The 24,433-nt window shown below is 43.1% G+C and overlaps 1 protein-coding gene across 2 annotated transcripts in view; it reads left to right on the top strand.

The window, feature by feature from the left end:
• The window catches only part of SEMA3D (semaphorin 3D), a 327,020-nt gene that overhangs the window by 10,347 nt on the left and 292,240 nt on the right, over positions 1-24,433 (top strand). Inside the window, exon 2 of one of the 2 annotated variants that reach the window (XM_069765164.1) lies at positions 6,483-6,544. The exons of the other annotated variant lie outside the window; for it this stretch is intronic. The gene's annotated coding sequence lies outside the window, so the exon portion shown is untranslated. The remainder of the gene's footprint in view (positions 1-6,482; positions 6,545-24,433) is intronic. 2 annotated transcript variants of the gene reach the window in all.

The following is a 24,433-nucleotide window of genomic DNA, read 5'->3' as shown; positions in this document are numbered from 1 at the left end:
TAAACGCTTGTGCACACGACCAATTTTACGCATTAGCCATGGTATTCTTGAATAGCAATCGTACCTATGATATGCTACCTATGATATGCTATGGGGCTGTGCGTGTGTCTGATATTTTCCCTGGACATGTCCGATTTTGAATAATAAATCGGACCATTTTTCTTGGATGTGAGAAAATTGGTCGTGTGATGCTACCCTAAAGATCTATGAACACAGTTTAACTGCAATGTCGATTTCAACAGTCCATAACCAGGGGGGAAGGCACCTATAAACTTGCTGCCAGGGTCATAAACATATCACTGGTTTATTCCTGATGAAGATGTGTGAAACCCTTGAAACACGTTGACATAATAAACCGCATTCATGCTTCACCTCCGTGTGTGATTGTGTCTTTGAACCTTGGGCAGTGCAGACTCTGAACCACCAAATTCCTCATTTATTGGAAACAGATCACTGACATTGATCACAAAGATAGAAATCTTATTACTTAGTCATGTATATTCAATAGATGTTTCTCAAAATATTCATTTTGGTGCAACCATTACTGTTTTATTTGAAATCAAATTGTGATTATTGAAACATTGTTGAATTCTGGTCTACTGCAGTATGAAGTCATCTAAAAAACACATTCAATCCACAGATTGTCACTTTGTCTTTCCCAAATTTTTTAAATAAAAGTTCCTAAAACTGATCTATTGTTTAACAGATTTTTCTGCTCCATGTAATTTTAACGTTGTTTGACAATGTTTTTTTCATATCATGATCTTTATTTAAAAAAAACAAAAAAAAAAACAGAACAGGTGGTGGTTGCCTCCGCTATCTCACTTATCAGGGCCCAACCACAGTGACCACCAGTCTTAACTTTTTTGTAGTCACTTTAGGACTGCAACCTACAGAATGGCAGGAATACGCACTGCTTCAGAGCCTCAGCGCAAGTGGTGTGACTATTAGAGTTGAGGGAATTTGCTCAGGTCCCTGCTTATTCGGCAAGCTATAGTGCTTACCGAATAAGCTGCTTCCTGGATTGCTCCGGTTGATCAGCTGTTCGACTCTGCAGCTGCATGTGTCGCGGCCAACAAACAGGCTGTCTATACATGTGTTGTGACTGTCACACAGCCGCGACACATGCAGCTGCAGAGCCAAACAGCTGATCTGCTGGAGCGATCTAGGAAGCCAGGTTCCCTCTGCGACTCTAGTGACAATATAATTTTGTCACATCACCTTTGCAGAAATGCTGTGTTGTGGGCTATTGTGCTATTATGCTATGTGGTGGGTACTACTATGAAGTTATCATACTGTGTCTAAGGGCTATGTGAGCATCAAACTTGTATGAAGGCCTTTGAGGGCCAAGACACTGCATAGTGGACTGTGGGGGCCATCGTACTATATTGGAGGTTGTGTGATCCATCATATTATTGCGAGTATGGGGGACTTTCCTACTATGTGGGGGACGTTGTGGTTCATCTTACTTTGTAGGGAGCTGTGTGGTCTATCACACTGTGTGGGGGGATGTGGGGGCCATCATACTGTGTGTGGTGAGTAGTAGAGGCATTAGGGGGCATAATCACTCTTTAGGGGCACTCGGGACAATCTTTAATGTTAAGTTGGTATTTAAGATGCATTATAATATTATAGGGGCACTCACAGTATTGGAACTGTCAAAGGGGATTATTGCGAGCATTAATATTTTCTAGAGGGCAATATTACTACCCAGAGGTGGAATCTTACTATGTAAGGGGCACAATAGTGGGAAAAATCATGTTCTGTACTTAGAAGAGAACTGGTACCATGCCACACAGCAGGTCCAGTAATAGGTACAAACATGGCAGTAGCAAGCTCAACATTTGGGTGGCAGTAGGATGAGACGTTTGTGCAGATTGGGAATAGATAAGGATGGTTCTGAAATGTGAGAAGTCAATTGTGTCTTTGTTGTAAACTATGCAGAATAGTCATGGCTGGAAGAAGTCATCATGGTAGACTGGGCCCAAGAAAAGTGAGCAAACTCAGTCAGAAATAACGTCACCTTTAATCACTATCTATAACTGTCCTGTAATCTGTTATTATATTTAGCAGAACTGGTTTAGCAGAACTGGTTTCTACCAATATACTGCCATTGTATGGTGGTAATATCAGTCTTAAGGTACCTTCACACTAAACGATATCGCTAGCGATCCGTGACGTTGCAGCGTCCTGGCTAGCGATATCGTTGTGTTTGACATGCAGCAGCGATCTGGATCCTGCTGTGACATCGTTGGTCGGCGCAGAAAATCCAGAACTTTATTTTGTCGCTGGACTCCCGCAGACATCGCTGAATCGGCGTGTGTGACGCCGATTCAGCGATGTCTTCACTGGTAACCAGGGTAAACATCGGGTTACTAAGCGCAGGGCCGCGCTTAGTAACCCGATATTTACCCTGGTTACCAGTGTAAATGTAAAAAAAAACAAACACTACATACTTACATTCCGGTGTCTGTCCTCTCCGGCGCTCTGCTTCTCTGCACTGTGTAAGCGCAGCGGCCGGAAAGCACAGCGGTAACGTCACCGCTGTGCTCTGCTTTCCGGCCAGCGCTCAGTGCAGAGAAGCAGAGCGCCGGAGAGGACAGACACCGGAATGTAAGTATGTAATGTTTGTTTTTTTATGTTTACGCTGGCAACCAGGGTAAACATCGTGTTACTAAGCGCGGCCCTGCGCTTAGTAACCCGATGTTTACCCTGGTTACCAGGGGAGTTCGCATAGTTGGTCGCTGGAGAGCTGTCTGTGTGACAGCTCTCCAGCGAGCACACAGCGACGCTGCAGCGATCAGGATCGTTGTCTAGATCGCTGCAGCGTCGCTTAATGTGACGTTACCTTTAGTGTTCAGTAACAATATGGTCATCTGATGAGATTCTCCTTTACCCACTATGATTAGGGTGCATTATCATAGTTGTAAACATGGTTACCTAAACTAGGGACCATCCCATGCTGAACCTTAGATACACTTCTGCACAGGACCCACCATTCACTATAAACAATGTCACAGCTGACCGTTATGCTCCTCCTTTAATGATTGATGACCTTTGTGCAGGCTCATTAGGTATTTGAATACAAACATTAGAGTCTAGGTCTGACCATTGTTGCTATGTACATGTGTTGTTTTCTGAATTAAGAGAAAGTTAGAGTTTAATAAAGCCCCAGTATCCTGTGTGAGAATTGCAATATTTCTATTTTAGATTTTTTTATACAGTTTGCAATATATAAATAATAAATAGCATTGCCCGAAAATTAAAAACAATACATTTTACACAAAAACCTGATTTAAACAATAGGTAATGTTTTGATGATAGCTTGCCTTGAAAACAAAGGCTTTCTTATACACGCAGATGCCCCACACATTTAATGGGAAGGTAAAAAAGGTTGTCTAGGATGTATCAAAGTGTACAAGAAGCACATAATGTACTAAGATGAAAAATAGGTTATAGTCACCTTCTAGTTCATCTAGTTTCTACTTGGAAAGTATTTATAGAAATCTAATATGAAGTATGTGTTTTGGCAAAGCTGTCTAAAAAATATCCAAACAAATTTCTTCTTTTGAGAGTCTTGATACTGATAAATCATATTTTATCATCTCTTACGAGGGCAAGAAAGTGTTAGTAGATCCTCCTACAGCTTTTTGAAATAGCAGGGTGTAATTATTTATTCCTTCACTCATGGTCATCCATATCTAATTTCTTAACCTATTGGCCTTAGATTAATAATGTGGCACATTTATGACCTTGAAAAGAATGTGGGAGCTGTCTTCTCACATAAGAAACTAATGACTATATATACAGTATGCTATGTGAAAAAGTCTTTCATAAAATAAAGGCCCATTTCTGTAGATCCTCCGGATGCTGATAGTTTACTGTTGTGTATATGCGTTAGTATTGCACTCATGTAAATCTGGTAACTCTCAGTATTTCTGTGTAAATGGTATGTTTATAACAAGTTTTGCTTTGTTGGTTGTTTACTTCTCTAATGGGGCTCCTTAGCTTTTAAAAAAACATGTTTTAGGAGCAATCGCTACCATGAGTTTACTTGTGGTGAACCGAAAAGCTTGCCACTGAACTCCTCTTTATGAACAGTATCTGTGTTAAAGGACATGACCTCGTGTATGAAAAAGAGGTCTCTTACATTATAGGACTGGATATAATGAAGGGACCCTCTGACTCTAAATAGTTTTTATGCTAAAATCCTTAATTATCTTGATCAATTTAATGAAGAAAGCTTGTCTTAATTCTTGTTTCTTTCTAAAATCTGATAATAAATATGGCGTACTCTACCAAAAACTCCTTTTCACGTAAGTTCTTCCTCTTGTTCGTGTGTTACATGTAACTTTAAGAATAAAAGCCAGAAGTGAAAGACCATATGCAATAATTTACCACAGATTAGAAAATTGTCTACAATTAAAAAATTTGTCTGTGGTATAAGAAGAATTCCAGGGCCTCTCTAGAAGTCATGAGTATATGCATCTGCATAATTCCCTGCTTGTCTTTTATTCTTTCCTGTGTCCATAAAATGGAGCCAAAAAGAAGGAAATAGAAATGTAACTTCAGTTTATGTTAATGACAATATTTAAAGAATTCCATATGCAATTATTACAATTACTACAAAATTGACTGCATAGTCAATTTATATATTTTTTGACTTATTTAATTGTTGTTCATAACAAGTAAATGGTTCTTGAGTTCTCCCATGTATATTTTATAGTTTTTTCCGGGTTCAGAAATGTGAGTCACCCATGGACAACAGGGAATTCCCTCAGTACACTCACCCTTAGGGTACTCATTCATCACAAAATTGAAAAACCATAGCCATACACTATAGATAGCGTAGCATGGTATGAATGCGTTTTCAATTATGAGAGGGAAGTAAGCCAACACCAGACAACTCTTGAAGTGTCTTTTTCTCTCAGAAGAAAAAGGGATCGCCATTTAAATTTAACATACCTAATCATTCTTTCAGTCAAAAGGCCAAAATGCAGAGTAAATGATTTGTATGTCCTGCCAAGTTGGGTGACTTTTTTTTTGCTCTATTATGTATGGGGGCATTACATCAAGATGTTCTTATATATAGACATTGAGCTGTGTACAAAAGGCACATCCCTATTTCTGTCTGCTTGATTATAAGGAATATTTATTTCAGCATAGATTAGCCAATACTTGCCAAAATTTATTTCACTGGATAAATATATACCCTAGTATGAGTGCTTTCTATGATCATATCACTTCACTTAGTAGTAACTAATTATTTATTTTTAGCTACCCGCTTTACATAATGCTAAGAGGAGACTGAAGCTAGCCATAAAATTAACATGACAGACAGATATTGTGGCTGTTAACAAAATGCTTTCTTGTGAAATTTTCCAATAGGCATGGATCTCCATAGCAAACATTAGTGCATGTTATTACTTATGCCGGTAAGAGAGAGGAGCAATGGCAGCAGACTATTTTTCGGGTTCATGTGAATGGTAACAATGGTGAAAGGACAAAAGGAAGTCTCATCTAAACTGATTTTCTGTGTGATCAGTCACCTAGAGGATTTCTGATGGTGGTCATAGATGTTACAAGGTCACCTGATCCTACTGAAACCGTCTAGATCATCTGATTACTTTGACCAAAAGATCATGGAACATATATTTGAAAGTAAATTTAAGAAAGATGAGACTTGTTACCTTTACAATCCATTCAAGCTTAGTGATGCAATATTTTAGAAGAGAAAATTAAAGCAATGATATGTGGGTGAGTGTGTGTGTGTATAACATATCATTATATTCATGTAAAGCTTTACTGCACATTATTTTTATCATTTTATAGCTTTCCAAATACTCAGCTATCATAATGGAAAATACATAGACATCATTCACTTAAGGCTGAATATAGACATCTGTATTTTGTCGTCTGAATATGAACTTTGATTTTTGGAATGACTGCAGGTCTCCTGACCCAAACTCAACAGCCTCATAGACATGTATAATGCTGTGGAGTTCAGATCAGGAGACCTGCAGTCACTCTTGAAGTTGTGATGCATACTTTGATGTTCATAGATGTTTGATTTTGACTTTAATCCATTCAAGACCTTCACTGTACTTGTACAGTACTTGTATGCACTGCAAGAGGTGCGTTTCCGCAAATCGTGGTGCATATATGGCATGAAGATTGTGCAGGATTCCTGCCAGCACAATTAAAAGCGGGAGTCATTGCTATATGAGAACTAGCACCCAGGGGTAACGCCCACGATTGGTGCTAAAGACAATTGTGGGGTTTAACCCCTATTGATCGGCATAGCAAAGGAAGGGTGCCCCCTTTCAGCTCCGATCAGAACAATGAGATGGCTATCATGTTGTGCTGATAGACTCCATGGTGTCCCTGGACCAAAAGATGGCCACGAGGTCACCTAGGTTCGGTGGCCTATGAGCTCAAACGGCACTTCTTTGAAGATAATTTACATGTCCTTTTTCCTACAGAAGAAGAACAGCTTTGAGGGCGCTGGAGGAGTTGTCTGATGAGCACAAGACAACAGAAGGAGGTAGGATCCCTCCATCTAATAGACCTCGCTCCAGCAGATTCCCCCCATTATCTACCTGTAATGCAATCGATCTATTTGTACAGGTCGTTACTAATGATTTTCTGAAAATTCCTCACCATATTCGTTGTGATAACTTGACGGGTGAGGAGCGGCGACGCCTCCATTCTCTGCGGCACCTACCAGATGTGGTATTTAAACCGGCAGACAAGGGGGTAATATTGTCATTTGGCCCACAGTTATGTATGTACGTGAGGCTTTTCACCAGCTTAAAAATCCGGTGTGTTACAAAAAATTGACATTTAACCCCTTGTCTGCCTATAGTACACATCTCAAAAAAAATTCAGGTGCCGTCGACAATGGAGTCATCACTAAGGAATTGGCCGCAGCGCTGATAGTAAATGATCCAGCAATACCAACTTTTTATCTCCTCCCCAAAATCCACAAAAACATACATACTCCTCCCGTACATCCTATCATCTCGGGTCAGGGGAATCTCCTGGAGAATGTCAACAATTGTTTAGATTCCATTTTACAGCCAATGGTGGAGGGTCTACCTTCGTTTCTGAAAGACACAAGACAGCTACTTCGGATGGTTGACGGAATCTCTCTCGATCCGGGTACCCTCCTTGTCACAGCTGATGTCAAGTCATTATATATACTAATATTCGACACAAGGTCGGCCTGCGTGTGATCAAATTTTTCTTGGAATCATCAGATTACTCCTCCAGCTTTAGGACCCTATTACTTGAGGTGTTGGAATTTACTCTTACCATAATTTTTTTATTTTTAAGGTGTCCTTCTACCTACAGCTCCAGGGAACTGCTATGGGGGCGGCGTTCACCCCTTCATATGCCAACTTGTTCCTGGGTCTGTGGGAGAGGGACCACTTCCTGTCCGATAGGCGGTCGTCGTCGATGGACTGCGTCCTCACTTGGGCGCGATACATCAACGATGTCTTTATGATTTGGCAGGGTACTACTTTGGCTTTGAATGATATTTTTGAGGAAATTAATGACAATGATCAAAATATACATCTTACCATTAAGCATCATCTGGATGAGATTGAATTTCTGGATTTGTGCTTCGGAGAGGTGCCGGTAGTAATATCAACACTAACATCTATCGAAAGCCAACCTCCACGAATATGCTGCTGCATGCCTCCTCCTCTCACCTCGGCCATATGATCTGTTCAGTACCAGTGGGACAATTTTTACATCTCCGTCATATCTGCTCTACACAGGCATTATTTGAAGAGGCTGAGAAGCTTAAACAGGGTTTTTTTGAGCGGTGATATAGTCGCCAGGCTATCAAGAGAGCGTACCATCATGCAAAATGGTCGGAGTGGAATTTACTGTTGTATGACTAATACTCGCACGAAGGAGTCTGGATCGGTGAGGTTTATTACCAACTTCAATACCCAATCCGAATCTAACGCACAACTCTCACGAAGGCATGGCCGATTTTAATGACTGATCCAACTATCACTAAACTGTTACCTGGAAGACCAGCATTACATTTAGACGGGCCAGAAATTTGCGCGATCACTTGGTCACTATAATAGTGAGCCCCCAAGAACGTTTTTGAACGATATCCCTATCAGACGGGGCTGTCGTCCTTGTGGTCGTTGCGTGGCCAGCACTAACATTGACCGTAGTGACTCTGTTGTCAATTCTACAGGTCAAAAGAATTATAAGATTGAAAAATCGATCACTTGCACTTCAAGCAACATGATCTATTATGCCATGTGTCCGTGCTCCCTGATCTATGTTGGACTTACAACACGCCAACTTAAGGTTAGGGTCAGGGACCACGTACTTGGCATTCAGGCAGTTGGCAGTCAGGAGGATGCAGCCCTTCTAAAAACGATACCCAGACACTTCAAGGTCCACCATAACTGTGAGAGCGATGGCTTACGGGTTAAGGGTATTGATACTGTGGATTTGGGTATTCGTGGTGGAAAAATTTCCCAACGTTTGGCACAGTTAGAGGCATGGTGGATTTGGATCTTTGACATGGTATATCCACGGGGTCTGAATGAGAACCTTAATTTCACACCCTTTTTGTGATCACCGCCCGCTGCACTTTCTGTACTTACCACCATAACTCTCGTTGACTGTTTTTTTATTTTTATATATTCATTTTGTTATATTTTCTTTTATTCATTTTAGGTTTAGTTGTTGTCTTACCCTGTTATACTGTGTTTCCTGGATGTCTTTGAAGTATGGAAATTTAAAGATGGGGACCACCTTTTCATGTTCAGTTGTATTCTTGGCCACTAAGTTGGCGAATAAGATGGGATAAGGACCAGGATATCATCTTGCCCTCCATTCCACTATTGACAAGTTTCGGCTATATTCTTGGCCATTAAATTGGAGAATAAGATGGGATAAGGACCAGAACATTATCTTGCCCTCCAGTCTACCATTGACAAGCTGACAAGCTTTACCACACCTTTATACCATTTATTCATGATGAGATTAAATGGGGACGCTTTTGTGAATATTTAAGTGACACAAGCTATAATTAATATTCAATTTTACTAACGGATTATTAACAATGTGGTATTTTGTCATATGGGACAATTACGCTTTTTTGAATTTGGTATCTTCTTAGTGTAAGTGTAATACTGATATGTCCCTTTGGTCCTAATGTATGTGTATGTGGCAATGGGTCTTTCTGTTTTTTCCTTTATGGGCATTGGCTAACTGGCTATTGGTAATAGATTTTTACCAGTGTATTTAAATCTTTATATATATGCCCTATCTTTGCTTTTTCGCTATCATGTGGCATTTTGCTATATATAGCACTGCAGATTGATATATAGTGGTTTCCCCTTTAATGTTTGTCTTTGTACTATGTGTTTCTGTTTGCCCACATTTGTTTCCCTCTTTCAAAATGGCATCTGACTGCCTGAATATCTGGGTCTGCTCTGCCCCTCTCGGTGTTTGTGCTGGCTGCACGTCTGTTAACAGACTACACGGGGCCCTGTGTTTTGTCTATTATTCAGCAGATCGTGGTACTTGCGCCGGGAGCCAGGAGGGGATGGTCGCATTGCTGTGGACTTACATTGCCTATATATTCTTCTTTCCTATAAGCGCTATTGGCGGTCAGGGTGTGTTACTATGACTACTGAGTTGTACTTCCGGGACTATGCTGGGTTTATTTCCGGCACCCAGGAGTATATAGTACCGCTCATGGCATTATTTGCCATGCCCCCTGAAGGAGTGCTTCCGAAACGTGCATCGGGGTGGGCACACGGACCCTGAGAACCTGCTGCCTTACATCTCATTGGAGGTAATTACCATTCTTATACTTTTCTACAATCACTGTTTCTAAGTCTGATGGGATTATGTAGCTCATGTGTACTATACTTGTGCATTGGAACATGTTTGTTTCCCTTTTGATATTTTATATGGGCGGTACTTTCTCTTCAGTTAACACATGTGGTATACATTCAATACACCCCCTGGGTGGGGAAGGAATGGTCCTCTGATGGATCCTTGAATGGGATGTGGGTGGCTTTGGTCCCCTGGCTCCGTGCGCCCTCGGTGCAGTCACACGACTGTGCAGTGTTTTTGTACGTCATGTGGCGTCCTGCCTCACCTGTTTGTTATATTTTAATAAATAAAGATTATATATTGTTATTTGTGGACTTTTTGGTCATTTTTGGGGGGTCTTTCTCTGACCCATTCCTCTTATTCTATTTTGTACTAGTGACCGGTCCATATATTTTGTCCGTTATCAGCGGTATTACGCTTTGAGTTCTTGGGATGGTATATATCATTCTGATCGAAGTCGTGTTTCCGTTTAAGAAGCTGACATGCTTCCACCCTGTCTGCAATGCACTGAGCTAACAGAATTTTAGATCAGCGTTCAGGGCAGTGAAAGTTGATATGCCAAACTGGGACAAGGTAAAAAAGTAAAGGCATTTTTTTAAATTATAAAAATATTTTTTTAAAAATCACAAACTTTATAAAAAGGCTAAAACATGAATCCGATAAATACATATAATCATGTAAAAACAAAAATAAACAAATAAAGTAGACATATTTGGCATTTCCGTGTCCGGTAGGGCCAAACCTATAAAACTGTCACTATTTAACCCCTTCAATGAACATCATAATAGAAAAAGTGGCAAAAAAACTATGCTTTTTCATCATACTGCTGAACAAAAAGTGGAATAAGACACTATCAGACAGTCAAATATAAATAAAAATGGTATTGCTGAAACTGTTATCTTGTCCCGCAAGAAACAAGCCACCATACAGCTCCATCATAAAGAAAAAAACTTGTAACTATCAGAATGAAGCAATGCAAAACCAATTTTATAATTATATAAAAGTGCCAAAACATAGAAAAAAATATAAATGTGGTATTTCTGTAATTGTACTGACCCAAAGAATAAACTTGTGTTATCACTTTTATTACACCGTGAAAGGCATAAAAACAAAAACAATTTGTGAATTGATGGTTTTTGTTGATTCTGCCTCCCAAAAATCAGAATTGAAAGCGATAAAAAAAACTACGTCACCTAAAATGGTACCAATAAAATGTAAACTCATGCTGCAAAAACAAGCCATCCCAAGGCTCTGACTGCAGAAATATAAAAGAATTATAGCTTTCAAAATATGGCAATGCAAAAACTTTGTTTTGCAAAACAAAGCGTCTTTTAGTGTGTGACAGCAGCCACACATAAAAAAAAACTATATACATCTGATATCACTGTAATCGCACCTATCAAAGAATAAAGTCATCTAATCACTTACACCGCATGAGGAATGGCATTCAAAATAAATAAAACCAAATCTTAATTTGCTATTTGCTCATTGTACTTCACAAAGCTCGAATTAGAGCTCTGCTCACATTTATCATGTGCTCTGCGCTGAGTGCTTACCGGAGTTTCCGTGTAAATTCCTGAAAGACGTGATTCAGATGGATTATCAGCAGAAGATTCCCTATAAGGAAACAGATGAAGACACTGTGAATGCTGTCTGGCCTATGTTCCAGTGGTGTCCGCCTTTTTAAGCTGGCATAAAAGCACAGTCGACCACAGTTTTGTGCACCTATGAAAAAGAAGGACACCGCTGAACAGAGGCCAGATGGAATCCAGAGTAACTCTGCTGCCTCGTTATAGTGAATGGATCCATCGGGGATTTCTTCTCATCTGAATCACGTCGTTTAGAGATTTAGGTGGAAACCCTAATGTAAGTGCTCAGCGTAGAGCACAGGATAAATGTCATCTAGAATTTTACATAAAATGTTCCCAGAAAAGCTTGCAACTCAGTACACAAAAAATAAGTCCCCACTCCGGTCAGTCATCTGCCAATGGAAATAAAAGGAGCTTACGTGTGTTAGGGTTGGCTGAACGCACCAAATATATAGTTTATTAAATGGAATTGGTGCGTTCGCAACCCGGGATCCACCGTGCAGGAAAGTACCTGCTGCTAAGTAAGACGGACTATATGGCGGTACTATAAGTATACATACAAGGGTTAACTTCACCCTGTGTGAAGGAAGCGATCCTGTTGCGTCACAGGACCGCGGTACCGCACATAGAGCGCGAGCAATAAGTCAGCGAACACAACCCCAACTAGGATTGAAGTCCGATTAGACCACTGCTGGCACAACACCGCAACTGGGTGTGTAAGGAAACTATTGAAATAGTAAATAAAGGCACGAGAGTGCGTGCGGTGCCGCACTGATGGACGCCACTAACCACCCAGGCTTGGGTAAGGAAAGCGCAGAGGAAGCGCACGGCGCCGTACTGGCGGACACAGCAACCGGACGCTGTGATGTGTGTTACGTGCTGTTGGATAAGTCGGGCGCTAGATAGCAAACATACACCTTCCGCGAACAGACATTCAATAGGGAGGGTTATTTAAAGAGCGACTTTCACTCACAACACACACATATTTACAAGACAATACTAGCGCATGGCCGTGCGGTCATGCGCAGTTTATATAGTTGCAGCACAGGAAGCTGCTACTGAAGTTTTTGCCCTTTCAGGACCTTCCAGGAGGACCAATGGAAAGTGCTGCAGTACCTGAGCATGTTTTGCCCTTTCAGGACCTTCCAGGAGGACCAATGGAATGTACTGCAGTACCTGAGCATGTGACCGAACATGTGGCCCTCGACCTCCAATGGGAGACCCTGCCCTGGGCATGCTCAGTGTGAGTAAATAAGGACTTAGTCCCAGAGAGGCTTGCTCGCCGCAGATCAGTGCAGGGTACCATAGGAAAGCCAGAAAAGGCAGTAGTGACCCTATGCACCGAATCAGCCTCAGCGAGACGCTGGGAGCGACGTCTCCGCTGAGCAGAGCCCACTGCGGCCGATACCGAATGGGAGACCGCAGCAGACACGGATCGAGATTCCCCCTGTGCAGCAGAGGAAACTCGACTCCTAACATTACCCCCCCTCCTAGGGCCCCCCTCCTTGAGCCTCACTACGCTCAAAAGCTGCGATAAGCAGCGGAGCCCGAATGTGCTCCACAGGCTCCCAGGTTCTATCCTCTGGGTCGTGACCCTTCCAGTCCACCAGATAAAATTTCTTGCCACGTACCACCTTGCACCCCACAATAGCATTCACCTCAAACTCATCCGTGGATGAACCCGATGTCCCAGCAGATGACTCAGAAAACCGGGACAAATGAACGGGCTTTAAGAGGGAAACGTGAAAAGTATCGGTGATACCAAGGCGTGGAGGAATAGCCAAACGGTAGACCACAGGGTTGACCTGTTCCAGAACCTTAAACGGGCCAATGTAGCGAGGAGCAAACTTAGTGGACTCAACTCGCAGCCTGATGTTACGGGCGGAGAGCCACACTAAGTCGCAAAAAGCAAAGACCGGAGCGGGGCGCCGGTGTGTATCAGCCGAAACCCTCATTCTCTCCTTGGAGGCCCGGATGGCATCCTGTATGCGGTCCCAGATGTCACGTGCCTCCACCGCCCAGTCTGCCACCCTAGAATCGGTGGATGACACGGGCATGGGCACAGGGACACGCGGATGCTGGCCGTAATTAAGGAGAAAAGGAGTTTGACCAGGGGAATCGGCTACGGCGTTGTTCAAGGCAAATATGCCCAGTCGTCCTGCCTAGCAGAGACAAAATGTCGCAAATATGTCACCAGAGTCTGGTTGGTTCTCTCCACCAACCCATTCGTCTCGGGATGGTATGCAGAGGAGAGGTTTAACTCTATGCTGAGTAAACGGCAGAGCTCTCTCCAAAACCGAGACGCGAACTGGGGACCCCGATCGCTGACAATCTTATCAGGCATACCATGCAATCGGAAAACGTGCTTAATGAACAACACCGCCAAGGCCCGTGCTGAGGGTAACCGAGGAAGCGGCACCAAATGCACCATTTTAGAGAAATGGTCGGTGACAACCCAAATAATGGAGCAGCCACGTGACTTGGGTAGGCCCACCACAAAGTCCATCCCGACCATCTCCCAGGGCCTGTCTGCCACCGGTAGAGGGTAAAGCAACCCAGCAGGCCGTTGCCGAGGAGACCGATTCTGGGTGCAAGAAACGCATGCCTGAATATAGTCCCTGACATCTCGGGCCATATGCGGCCACCAGTATGTTCTCGCTAAAAGCTCAGATGTCCTCTTGGTCCCAAAATGCCCACCCACTCTGGAGGAGTGAGCCCAAGAGAGAACCTCCGGTCGCAAGTTAGCTGGTACGAAAGTCTTGCCCGGGGGCACAGACTCTAGCGAAACCGGAGCTACAGTTCTCAGGCTCTCAGAAGGGACAATAAGCCGAGGCTCCTCCTCCTCCTCCGATGATACTACGGAGCGGGAGAGAGCGTCAGCACGAACGTTCTTCTCCCCGGAGAGGAAATGGAGAGTAAAATGGAACCGGGAGAAGAACAGGGACCATCTAGCCTGGCGAGAATTCAGCCGCTGGGCCGTTTGCAGATACACCAAGTTCTTGTGGTCAGTGAAGACTTGGAAGGGAAAGCGAGCTCCCTCCAAGAGATGTCTCCACTCCGAAAAAGCCAACTTCATGGCCAGCAACTCCCTGTCCCCGATGGAATAATTCCTCTCCGCTGGTGTGAAGGTCTTGGAGAAGAAGAAGCAAGGATGCTTCCGACCTTGAGCATCCTTTTGGAAAAGGACTGCTCCAGCATCAACGGATGAGGCATCCACCTCCAAGATAAATGGCTTATCAACATCGGGGCAATGTAGGATGGGAGCGCTAGCGAAGTGTGACTTGATCGAGAGAAAGGCTTTGGAGACCTCCTCTGACCACAACTTGGGATTTGCTCCCTTCTTGGTGAGGGCAACCAAGGGAGCTACCAAAGTTGAGAAGTGTGGAATGAACTGGCGATAATAATTAATGAACCCCATAAAGCGCTGCACCGCTTTAAGAGAATGGGGTTCCTGCCAGTCCATTACAGCCTGTAGCTTGGCAGGATCCATAGCCAAACCCTGGGCAGAGATGATATAACCAAGGAAAGGCAAGGACTCCTGCTCAAACACACACTTCTCCAACTTGGCGTAGAGGGAGTTTGCCCGTAAGAGGTCGAAGACTTTGCGAACATCTCTCCGATGGGAGTCAATATCTGGAGAGAAGATGAGAATATCATCCAGATAGACTACGACCGAGGTGGTGAGCATATCCCGGAAGATGTCGTTCACAAAGTCTTGGAAAACGGCTGGGGCATTACAGAGCCCAAAGGGCATCACCAGATATTCATAGTGCCCTTCCCTGGTGTTAAAAGCCGTCTTCCATTCATCCCCCTCACGGATGCGAATCAGGTTGTAGGCACCCCGCAGATCTAATTTCGTAAATACCCTCGCTCCCCGTAGCCTATCAAACAGCTCAGATATCAGGGGTAATGGGTACTTGTTCTTAACGGTGATGGCGTTAAGACCCCTGTACTGTAGTCTATGCATGGACGTAAGTCTCCAGTCTTCTTCAGTACGAAGAAGAACCCAGCCCCTGCCGGTGACACTGACTTCCTAATGAATCCTCTTGCCAGATTCTCTTGGATGTACTGAGACATTGCCTCCGTCTCCGGGAGAGATAACGGATAGACTCGACCCCGGGGAGGCTCAGCACCAGGCAAGAGGTCAATAGGACAGTCATAGGGGCGGTGAGGCGGAAGGGTCTCCGCAGCTCTTTTGGAGAACACGTCTGCATAGGGCCAATAGTGCTTGGGGAGAGAGGAAAGATCTGCGGGTACCTGTGTAGTAGCAACCTGAACGCACTCCCTCTGACATCTACCCTCGCAGGATTTACTCCATCCCAAAATTATCCCAGAGGACCACTCAATATGAGGAGAATGGTAGCGAAGCCATGGTATCCCCAACAGGACCTCATCAATTCCCTCAGGAATGACTAATAAGGAGATTATCTCCTGATGTGATGGAGACACAGAAAGCGTGAAAGGAATGGTTTGGTGGGTAATCTGTGAGGGTAGTGTTGACCCATTTACCACTCGAACGGTCACAGGCTTGGCGAGCATCACCAAGGGTATTGCGTGACGCTGGGCAAAAGAGGAAGACATAAAATTACCCTCTGCCCCAGAATCCACGCATAGCTCAACCATAAGAGTGGATGGGCCTATGGTAATTGTCCCCTTGAAGGACAACTTTGAGGCAAACGTCGCCGTGTCTAGTGTACCTCCTCCAACTGCCACTAAACACTGACGTTTCCCCGACCGCTGAGGACCCTTGGAGGCAAGATGTCCTGACTGCCGGTAAACATGACGGACCTTATGTGCACGGGTGGACTGAGACTTGGATCCCGCTCGTGTCACCTCTAAGGCCTCATGTGACTCGGACGCCTGGACTGGAGATTCCAAAGGTTTGGCGAAGGTGGGAGCCAGCCGAAACCTCTGCCTACACTGGGCTCCCTCCAACCTTCGCTCGTGAAAACGAAGGTCTATGCGAGTAGATATGGCTATGAGCTCCTCCAGTGTGGCGGGAATCTCCCTAGTGGCCAAAGCGTCTTTCACATGGTCAGCCAGCCCCCTCCAAAATACGGGAATGAGGGTTTTATCTGACCATTCCAACTCAGACGCTAATGTCCGGAAGAGAACAGCAAAATGGCTGACCATGGTTGAACCCTGAGTCAAAGCCAGCAGCTGGAGCGCTGTATCATGGGTGACTTGAGGTCCTAAAAAGACCTGTTTCAGAGAGTCCAGAAACCGAGGAACACTCCGCACCACATGATCGTTGCGCTCCCACAGCGGCGTAGCCCACTCCAACGCTCTGTCCGACAAGAGGGAGATTATTAATCCCACCTTTGCCCGCTCAGTAGGGAAACGTGCAGCCAGGAGCTCGAGGTGTATACCACATTGGCTCACGAAACCCCTACAGGACTTACTGTCCCCAGAGTATCTCTCAGGCAAAGGACGGTGAGATAGGGTCGGAACAGAGGTGGCAGTGGGTAAAGCTGCTGCAGCCACGCTAGCAGCCTGAACAGCTATTGCGGTAACATCCACCGCCGAGGTTGCACGCTCAAGTGACGCCAACCGGCCCTCCAGCAGCTGGATGTACCCCTGCAATCGCTGTTCATCCGCCATTACTTAGCCAGATCCTGGTGCTAGTATTCTGTTAGGGTTGGCGGAACGCACCAAATATATAGTTTATTAAATGGAATTGGTGCGTTCGCAACCCGGGATCCACCGTGCAGGAAAGTACCTGCTGCTAAGTAAGACGGACTATATGGCGGTACTATAAGTATACATACAAGGGTTAACTTCGCCCTGTGTGAAGGAAGCGATCCTGTTGCGTCACAGGACCGCGGTACCGCACATAGAGCGCGAGCAATAAGTCAGCGAACACAACCCCAACTAGGATTGAAGTCCGATTAGACCACTGCTGGCACAACACCGCAACTGGGTGTGTAAGGAAACTATTGAAATAGTAAATAAAGGCATGAGAGTGCGTGCGGTGCCGCACTGACGGACGCCACTAACCACCCAGGCTTGGGTAAGGAAAGCGCAGAGGAAGCGCACGGCGCCGTACTGGCGGACACAGCAACTGGACGCTGTGATGTGTGTTACGTGCTGTTGGATAAGTCGGGCGCTAGATAGCAAACATACACCTTCCGCGAACAGACATTCAATAGGGAGGGTTATTTAAAGAGCGACTTTCACTCACAACACACACACATATTTACAAGACAATACTAGCGCATGGCCGTGCGGTCATGCGCAGTTTATATAGTTGCAGCACAGGAAGCTGCTACTGAAGTTTTTGCCCTTTCAGGACCTTCCAGGAGGACCAATGGAAAGTGCTGCAGTACCTGAGCATGTTTTGCCCTTTCAGGACCTTCCAGGAGGACCAATGGAATGTACTGCAGTACCTGAGCATGTGACCGAACATGTGGCCCTCGACCTCCAATGGGAGACCCTGCCCTGGGCATGCTCAGTGTGAGTAAATAAGGACTTAGTCCCAGAGAGGCTTGCTCGCCGCAGATCAGTGCAGGGTACCATAGGAAAGCCAGAAAAGGCAGTAGTGACCCTATGCACTGAATCAGCCTCAGCGAGATGCTGGGAGCGACATCTCCGCTGAGCAGAGCCCACTGCGGCCGATACCGAATGGGAGACCGCAGCAGACACGGATCGAGATTCCCCCTGTGCAGCAGAGGAAACTCGACTCCTAACAACGTGTTACTGCTAGCACAAAGACTTTTGAAAGGCAAAATGGCCCCTTCCCCCTCCCAAAATAAATACAACAAATTTTGCACTCCCAAATCCAAATGTCCCCCTGCCTTCTGAGACTCAGTGTGGGAAGCAGATAGGTGAGAAACACGCTTGCTTAAGATACTTCCCACTCTCACAGCTCTGTGAAGTAGTGCCTAGAGGCTTGTGGGCATGGGGAGGGAGTGTGGGGGTAGAGATTGATATACAGGCTTCTATGCTTTTAGGAATCTGCTCCCTATGCTCGCTGTCAGACCTGTGTGAGGTGAGCGCAGGGAGAATATGTCATGCACACTGGGGGTGGGGAGTTGGAGGACCTATTATGATGACAAGTACTGCGCAAACTCGACCAGCTATTTGGCCACTAGGACAGCTAAAGCTTGCAGACTGAATAACACCAGGGGGCTCCAGGGAGCATACTTCAGCAAATGAAAGCTTTTTATATTTTGAATGGAGCATCATTTTTAATAATTGTAAGTTGAAAAACCATTTATTTCCACCTTTTCTGTTTGGTTAAATGTATTCTTTATGGTGGCATAACCCCTTTAAATCTCTCTCTGGTGAGAGTGGTGTACTGACCCATAAACTTTCTAACGAGCTTGTACTCATCTCTGAGCGAGCGGCTCATGCAGAACACTCGTGCACTTCAGAGAGGTCTTTGGACCGATCAGTAGCATTCTCAGGTCTCGAACCCCCAACCATAAGCAGCACTTGTCAAACCCTAAAGTATATAAAACATTTTATTAAATGATAGTTACGGTACCTTTTTAAATGTTACTGTTCTGCTAGCCTCAGTAAAATGTAAAAGTTGCTATATATTTCATATTGTATAAATCATTTTGACATCTGTGAAAGTTCATTAACATAAGCATGTTCCACAATTTATGCTTGCTTCATACTTTTCTGCTACATATCCTTAGCGCATGATTGTGTCACTTTTCATTAAAGGCGGTATGCAGCGAAAACAGGGATGGATAATCATTTGCAACATTGTAATCATTGTCAAAGTAGAATCACATGATGCCAGAGGACATTCATCTGCAATTCATTCTATGCTTATGAAGCTATGGTTGCTTGGGTGCCGAATTGCTTAACTTGGTTGCCACATTATAAAGTTTGGCAGTTATGAAAGCATGCATGAGACTAAACTCAACTACAACACTGACTTGTATCCAGGAGGCACAGTGGAGATATTTGTACAGAATGAATATCTATTTTTGTTAAGCCATGTATAATTGTTAACGCATGCTATAAAATGATTAAACCTGTTGAATGATTTTGAGAGAACATGTGGAGATTATAAAAGATTCATCTGACTTTAGGATCCAAATCACAATGGAATAGCTTTGAAAACAAGATAGTGTAGCCAGAGGGGTTCATTCCATAGCGAGATGAAACAAAGGGATGGAGACTGCGTGATGTCCATAAAAGACAGATAAGACTTTAAATGACTGGGTCTACAAGAAAGGAATGACTTCATGTACTTGGATTAAAATGGAAGACACTCAGTTCAAAATCTAGATCTAGATACTATTCCAATTAGTGTGGAGACAGGAGAGCTTTAATTACTAACTATGTGACCATAACTTGTGTCTTGTATGCAGTTCAAAAGTTTAAAGCAATTTCCTAAATCGCACCATCATATTATATGAAGCAATTGTTGTGAACTAAGCCTATTATTATAAGCTACTTCTGATTTGGCGTGAGAATACAGTGAAGCAGTGTATGCACAAGTATAGACCCATCTGTACAAGAGTGCCACAATCGGAAGTGCAACAATCGCCAAACTTCAACCTTCAAACAAGTAGCGGCACACAAGGATATCTTCAAGTTCATTTATTTTATAAATTCATTCTGCACATATTACTTATTCTGTGCCATTGTAATATGCAGTAAACCCATCTATATATTCTCCATAATGGGTTTAGTCAGGTCAACGGTGGGCAGCACGGTGGCACAGTGGTTAGCACTGCAGCCTTGCAGCGCTGGGGTCCTGGGTTCTAATCCCACACAGGACAACATCTGCAAAGAGTTTGTATGTTCTCTCTGTGTTTGTGTGGGTTTCCTCCGGACATTCCGGTTTCCTCCCACATTCTAAAGAGGAATTAGGGATTCTAGATTGTGAGCCCCATCGGGGACAGTGATGATAATGTGTGCAAAACTGTAAAGCGCTGCAGAATATGTTAGCGCTATATAAAAATAAAAGATTAAAAGATTATTATCCCTATAGATTTTATTACACCAGAAAATGCAGAAGCAACTTGTATGAAACTACGACGTCCGCACCTGCAACACACATGAATATCTCGTTAATATTATAGATTCATTTAGAATATATTATTTTCTCAAGTGCTATTGCCATATGCAGTAAATCCATCTCCTTATTTACCAGTGTGGAATTTGTCAAAGTTAAAGGTATCCCTGAAGATCCTATTAGATCAGAAAGTGCAGGAATGTCTTAGATAATACAGAGGCATCCACACCTGCAGAACAGAAAAATACCTCCAATATTCCATTATCTTAGAGATTCATTCAGCATGAACTCCATTTTCAATGCCAATTAAATAAGCAACACATTCCAAATTACTATGGAAGTCCTATTCTTTATGATTTTCCTAAACGAGTGATGGAAATGAGTGTAAAGGTCAAATCATCAGCCGTTAGAGTATAAATCAGATTTTATTGGACAAAGCTCACAATGATAACAGTATTTTTTTCAAAACTCAAAAAAACTCAAAATGCACTGTCCCAAATTTTTACTGTACTCTAAGTCCATCACAATATTCACCATAGTGGAATTGTTTCAAGTTCAAGGTGTCCATTTAAATCCTATTAGATTTGGAAATACAGAGATACCCAAGATGTATCGGGGAAGCTTCATCATAATATTGTTGGAAAAATGTTTTATTTTGCTAACTACTTCTTAAGGCTGAGGATGTTTAATTTCATATAGCTTTTTGCCTATACATTGTCTATGCACATTACTAAGTCATTAGTAATAATAGAAGAATTATGTTTTGCAAGTTTAAATTCCAGTATGCATGACACCATTTTTTGTTTTTATGCACCTCTATATCACTTGGAATGACATAGGGGCCCATTTATAAAGACTGAAGTAGCACACGCTCTTGCTACGCCAGTCTTGCTTGAACAGAATACACCGAGAAGGTGACCTTTTATAATTTATTTTGTATGTCTCCTTCTGAACAAAGTACAGACTTTCAATGTTGCACACAGGGCCAAAATGCAGTATACATAAGTGTATAAACACTTTTACTGAGCGAAAGTGATGACACCATGTGAGGGCTATTAAGACTTCAAAAGACATTTAAGTCAACAATGCTGTAAGGTTTAGTAATGGTGGTCCTCAATCTTAGTCATCACAGGCCAGCAAAAGGCAGCTTATGTAATACCTCAGTAATGTCTTAAAGCATCAAAACATATATATAGTGTGTATGGTCGGGAAGAGATTGAGGAATATCTTCATAATATTATATATTGTTTCCTTTAACCCCTTAAGCCCCGAGGGTGGTTTGCACGTTAATGACCGGGCCAATTTTTACAATTCTGAACACTGTCCCTTTATGAAGTTATAACTCTGGAACGCTTCAACGGATCTTGGCGATTCTGACAATGTTTTCTCGTGACATATTGTACTTCATGATAGTGGTAACAATTATTCGATATAACTTGCGTTTATTTGTGAAAAAAATGGAAATTTGGCGAAAATTTAGAAAATTTTGCAATTTTCCAACTTTAAATTTTTATGCCCTTAAATCACAGAGATATGTCACGCAAAATACTTAATAAGTAACATTTCCCACATGTCTACTTTACATCAGCTCAATTTTGGAACCAAAATTTTTTTTTGTTAGGGAGTTATAAGGGTTAAAAGTTGACCAGCAATTTCTCATTTTTACAACACCATTTTTTTTAGGGACCACATCTCATTTGAAGTCATTTTGAGGGGTCTATATGATAGAAAATACCCAAGTATGACACCATTCTAAAAACTGCACCCCTCAAGGTGCTCAAAACCACATTCAAGAAGTTTATTAACCCTTCAGGGGTTTCACAGGAATTTTTGGAATGTTTAAATAAAAATGAATATTTAACTTTTTTTCACACAAAATTTATTTCAGCTCCAATTTGTTTTATTTTACCAAGGGTAACAGGATAAAATGGATGCCAAACGTTGTTGTACAATCTGTCCTGAGTACGCTGATACCCCATATGTGGGGGTAAACCACTGTTTGGGCGCATGGCAGAGCTCGGAAGGAAAGGAGCGCCATTTGACTTTTCAATGCAAAATTGACAGGAATTGAGATGGGATGCCATGTTGCGTTTGGAGAGCCCTTCATGTGCCTAAACATTGAAACCCCCCACAAGTGACACCATTTTGGAAAGTAGACACCCTAAGAAACTTATCTAGATGTGTCGTGACCACTTTGACCCACCAATTGCTTCACAGAAGTTTATAATGCAGAGCCGTAAAAATAAAAAATCATATTTTTTCACAAAAATGATTTTTTCGCCCCCAATTTTTTATTTTCTCAAGAGTAAAAGAAGAAATTGGACCTCAAAAATTGTTGTCCAATTTGTCCTGAGTACGCTGATACCCCATATATGGGTGTAAACCATTGTTTGGGCGTATGGCAGAGCTCGGAAGGGAAGGAGCGCCGTTTGACTTTTCAATGCAAAATTGACTGGAATTGAGATGGGATGCCATGTTGCGTTTGGAGAGCCCCTGATGTGCCTAAACATTGAAATCCCCACAAGTGACACCATTTTGGAAAGTAGACCCCTTAAGGAACTTATCTAGATGTGTGGTGAGCACTTTGAGCCAACAAGTGCTTCACAGAAGTTTATAATGCAGAGCCATAAAAAATCATATTTTTTCACAAAAATGATCTTTTCGCCACCAATTTTTTATTTTCCCAAGGGTAAGAGAAGAAATTAGACCACAAAAGTTGTTGTGCAATTTGTCCTGAGTGCGACGATACCCCATATGTGGGGGTAAACCACTGTTTGGGCGCATGGCAGAGCTCGGAAGGAAAGGAGCGCCATTTGACTTTTCAATGCAAAATTGACTGGAATTGAAATGGGACGCCATGTTGCATTTGGAGAGCCCCTGATGTGCCTAAACATTGGAACCCCTCACAAGTGACACCATTTTGAAAAGTAGACCCCTTAAGGAACTTATCTAGATGTGTGGTGAGCACTTTGACCCAACAAGTGCTTCACAGAAGTTTATAATGCAGAGCCGTAAATATAAAAAATCTTATTTTTTCACAAAAATGATCTTTTCGCCCCCAATTTTTTATTTTCCCAAGGGTAAGAGAAGAAATTAGACCACAAAAGTTGTTGTGCAATTTGTCCTGAGTACGACGATACCCCACATGTGGGGGTAAACCACTTTTTGGGCGCATAGCAGAGCTCGGAAGGGAAGGAGCGCCATTTGACTTTTCAATGCAAAATTGACTGGAATTAAGATGGGACGCCATGTTGGTTTGGAGAGCCCCTGATGTGCCTAAACATTAAAACCCCCCACAAGTGACACCATTTTGGAAACTAGACCCCCTAAGGAACTTATCTAGATGTGTTTTGAGAGCTTTGAACCCCCAAGTGTTTCACTACAGTTTATAACGCAGAGCCGTTAAAATATTTTTTTTTTTTCGCAAAAATTATTTTTTAGCCCCCAGTTTTGTATTTTCACAAGGGTAACAGAATAAATTGGACCCCAAGAGTTGTTGTCCAATTTGTCCTGAGTACGCTGATACCCAATATGTGGGGAGGAACCACTGTTTGGGCGCATGGCAGAGCTCGGAAGGGAAGGAGCGCCATTTGGAATGCAGACTTAGATGGATTGGTCTGCAGGAGTCACGTTGCATTTGCAGAGCCCCTGATGTACCCAAACAGTACAAACCCCCCACAAGTGACCCCATATTAGAAACTAGACCTCCCAAGGAACGTATCTAGATGTGTTGTGAGAACTTTGAACCCCTAAGTGTTTCACTACAGTTTATAACGCAGAGCCGTGAAAATAAAAATTCTTTTTTTTTTCACAAAAATGATTTTTTAGCCCCCAGCTTTGTATTTTTACAAGGGTAACAGAATAAATTGGACCCCAAAAGTTGTTGTCCAATTTGTCCTGAGTACGCTGATACCCCATATGTGGGGGGGAACCACTGTTTGGGCGCATGGCAGAGCTGGGAAGGGAAGGAGCGCCATTTGGAATG

This window comes from Ranitomeya imitator, chromosome 4 (genome assembly GCF_032444005.1).
Source record: "Ranitomeya imitator isolate aRanImi1 chromosome 4, aRanImi1.pri, whole genome shotgun sequence".
In the NCBI taxonomy this organism is placed as follows: domain Eukaryota; kingdom Metazoa; phylum Chordata; class Amphibia; order Anura; family Dendrobatidae; genus Ranitomeya; species Ranitomeya imitator.
The sequence above is the reverse complement of the archived record's forward strand: the minus strand, read 5'-3'. Positions and strand labels throughout refer to the sequence as shown.